This window comes from Lolium perenne, chromosome 3 (genome assembly GCF_019359855.2).
Source record: "Lolium perenne isolate Kyuss_39 chromosome 3, Kyuss_2.0, whole genome shotgun sequence".
Classification (NCBI taxonomy): domain Eukaryota; kingdom Viridiplantae; phylum Streptophyta; class Magnoliopsida; order Poales; family Poaceae; genus Lolium; species Lolium perenne.
Window position 1 is genome coordinate 263,389,582 of NC_067246.2, and position 4,037 is coordinate 263,393,618.

Consider the following 4,037-nt stretch of genomic DNA (forward strand, 5'->3'; position numbering starts at 1 on the left):
GTTCTAAGGTTGTGGATGTGTTGTTGCCACTAGGGATAAAACATCAATGCTATGTCTAAGGATGTATTTGTTGATTACATTACGCACCATACTTAATGCAATTGTCTGTTGTTTGCAACTTAATACTGGAAGGGGTTCGGATGATAACCTGAAGGTGGACTTTTTAGGCATAGATGCATGCTGGATAGCTGTAGCACCCTACCTTTTAATAAAGGTAAGATACCTGTGTATAGTGCTATTCCCGGGATCACTGATAGCACACACATTACAAAATATAGTAATCATTGCAATAGTATCAAATTACTACATCTTTGATCCAGAGGGTAAAGTAAAACCTTACAATTTGCATAGTCACATGGACTAGCACAGAATATACACAACGGAAAGTAAATCAGTAATGAGCCTTCATCATCTTCATGTGCCACAGGCAGTCATGTTGGAATGTAGACTCGAGATCCTACCACGTACTTCTCCTCAGAAAATCCTGCACGTTTGAATATGCAGCCCCACGAATGGAGGTCAGTACAATGATGTACTGGCAAATGACACTTATATGGTGGCTGTTTTGGGCATGACTATCTACATGATATTTGGCAAGTGGAGTTTAGGCAAATTTGCATAAAGCCAATTTTATCCTATATTTTATTTAAAACAAAACATTTTGAAATCCTTTGAATGACATTATGAAATCACACCATGGATAAATCCTCCATGGGTTTTGGAATAATCACATGGTTACATCTCCCATGAGTTTTCAAAGGTTGATACAAAATTTTAAATACATTCATAAAAGGTGATGAGATTCCTCCGTACATTCCCTGCCTAGAAGCTCAAATTGTCCATAACCGGGGACACGGCTAAGATCTTAGATTTAACTCTCGAGAGGTTGTGCACTTTCACCTTACGACCCACCCTTCCCAAGAGAAGAATGAGACAAGATCTTTCAGAAGAAGAATTCAACCATACAAACTAGACCCGTTCCCTTGGCCGTCGCCTCCACCCGCTGTCTAGCCACAAGTTGAACCCCCACAACTTACTTAATCCCGGCAGAGCCCATAATACCATAAGGCTGCACTGGAAGCTATCTAAAACATGGATGACATAGTAATCTCTTTAATCCTGGGTGGCCAACCACAAGTGGAACTCACAAGCTTAAAACCCCTCACAGGTAGTAAACCCCCACACGATCCCCTGGTGAAAACCAGGTGTGCAGTCAAAAGCGACCACTCTACAACTTGCGCACTCTCAGGGATTCACCACTTTAGCCCACTCGGGGCGTGGACCTGAGCAGCCGCCCACCATTCAACCAATCCACCCAGGTGTTTCATTAGGGTTGTTAATTTTTAACTTTCGAACATTTCCATCCAACAACGAAACAACATTGGCATTTGATATTGCAAAGTGAAATAGCACCCTAGCAATTATCTTGAGAGCGGCTTCACACTACCAGGTTTACTAAGCATAGCATATACACTTCACTTTTGAAAACAAAACCTATCATGCATACTACTTGAAAGACACTAATGCATAATAGAAAATAGGTAGGAATTGAGTGTCACTTGCCTTTTTGGTAGTCGAAGTGCGTTCACTTCTCTTAATCAAAATACGTGCCTCTCCGTACCACTATAATATAGAATATAGCACAACATAAACACACCATTCAACAACAACAACAAAAATAAACAAACATTCGATATGAACAATCATAGACATGCATGCATGCATGATATGCACCGATTACTTTCACAAGATATGTAGTGTGTAAGTGTTGTATTAGGTGTTCTCTGATATGTGCAATGTTAATAAAGTATTCTGGACATTTAATTTGATTTAGAAAAACCATTAATCGAGTGTCCACTTTACATATACAACCTTATTAATTAGCTACCGCAAGATTTATGTTTAGTAAAAATATAAACTTGACTTCCCTGGATGGGTTACAGTATTACAAGATTTGAGCAATTGGAATTATTCAAAAATGATTTATAGAATTCGAATTATCGTCAAATTACTGATTTGACTAGATTTTACTAAAGCAAGTTTGAGCACGTATCAAAGTTGTACAACTCTTATACCAAGTTGAAGTACATGATCTGAGGATTCCAGAAAGTACAAATTTGTTAAATTTGGACTAGTAGATTATTTGATATAATTTTTATAGTGAAAAAGGATTAATTAAATCATTTGAATTATGATTCGAAAAATAATACATAACATATACAGTATTCTTGCATATTTGGATTCTACATGTTATAAGCTTTCCAACGATATAAAGTTTGTAAATTTTGGACCTCTGGATGATTTTATAATGAATTTCTAAGTTGGACACATAATCTGATATTTAAAATTTACATTTAAAATTAGTTTGACCGAGTTTGACTGAGACGCTGACTGTACTGTATAGTTGACTGCTGACTGTACAGTTGACTGCTGACTGTACTGCTGACCGTACCGCTGACTGCAGTTTGACTTTGACCAGACTGAGTTGACTATGCTGATGTCATGATGATGTCATAAAGTTGACAGAAAAATTTACTCAGATGGAAAAACTTTCTACATCAAAGTTGTATAAAATTAATAGATCTATCTAACGCACAAATTACTTTTCACAACGGATTAATGTGTTTGACAAGATCTGGGTTATACCTTATAAGATCTGAATCTTGCAACACGATTTTCTCCTTGCTCGGTAAACGGAACAAGGTGAAACTTGCCGCAACTGAAAGATCTTGACGAGAGGAACAACTTCCGTGTTGAGATCATGACGATTCGAGATCGTTTTGAAACTCGATTTGGCTCCGGTTGACTCGAAATAGATCTGTAAATGAGCGATAAATCCGTACGTCAAATCAAAAAACTTTCAACATGAAAGTTGTAGAGGATGATCAGATCTACATACTCACCAAAGAAATTTGGATTTCGTGGAACGAGCACGAACTAATTGAAGATTCCCTTTGTCAGGTCTGACACCTTGCGATGCGAAATTATCTGTGTATGGTGGATGAAAAGAGATGAGATTGGTCGGGATTGAAAGATCTCGACGAGATCTACAACTTTCGTGTAGAGCCCGAAGCGATTTGAAGTGGTCTTGGTGGTCAAATCAACGAGTTAAGATTTCGCTGATGTAGGGTTTCGAGAGGAGGAAAGGGAAAACGAAACTGCGGTCTGGTAGAGAGTTTATATAGACCATAGGTCGGTGGAATAGGTGGGTCTCGAAGTTAGGAACGCGTAGAAACAAACGGATCTGAAATCGGAGTTGTGTAGCTCAAGAAATCTATGTTTAAGTGGATCAATACGGGATTCTCTGGTTCGTGAGGAACCGATCGATCGATGGTGGCGTGGCTGGCTCGGTCGGCCGGGTGGGCTTGACCTGGCCGCCTGCTGGACCGGTCGGCCGGGTGGCCGGCCCGTTTTCTTTTTTTTTTTCTTTTTCTTTTTCTTTTTCTCTGTTACTTGTTTCTTTTATAAAATGAGTTTCATAATTCCGACTTGAGTGAAACGAAATTCTACGAGTTTGTAAAATTATATTGCTCAGTATAGGATAATAAAGGGATTTAAATTTTATAAATTTTTATTTTATATCATTTTATTACTACTATGCCATTATACCTATATGTGAATAGTTTCAACATACACATACCAAACAAGTTTATAAAAATTTGTAAAAATCAAAATAGTGTTTTAGGATAACAAGGAACCTATTTAAAAACCATTTACGAAAAATAAATTAATAATTATTTGCACTTGGCCTAAATGGCAACTTGGCAATATTTTGCAAATAGAGTTTTCTAACGTTTTGTTTTCTCAAATAAGAATGCATTAAGGATTTTGAAAACCTTGAAACAAAGATATATTTGATTTTGAATACGTTGAAACCAAAGTTTTTTTTTTTGAAAACACTATTTTGAAATTAATTAGTAAATAACTTTAAAAAGTTTTTATTCTTTGTAAATTTTCAATCAAGTTCAATCAATCAAGCATTAAATTAAATTTTATTTTACATTCCGAAATTTAGAAAATTCCGGGATGTGACAGAC

General features: G+C 36.8%; 1 long non-coding RNA gene across 1 annotated transcript; it reads right to left on the reverse strand.

The window, feature by feature from the left end:
- Nucleotides 1–265: 265 nt before the first annotated feature.
- Nucleotides 266–3,271, reverse strand: LOC139837650 (uncharacterized). The gene is made up of 4 exons (XR_011754243.1): nt 2,904–3,271; nt 2,647–2,818; nt 1,564–1,623; nt 266–484 (listed from the first exon to the last, which is right to left on the reverse strand). It is a non-coding gene; the product is annotated as an uncharacterized lncRNA (long non-coding RNA).
- Nucleotides 3,272–4,037: the final 766 nt, after the last annotated feature.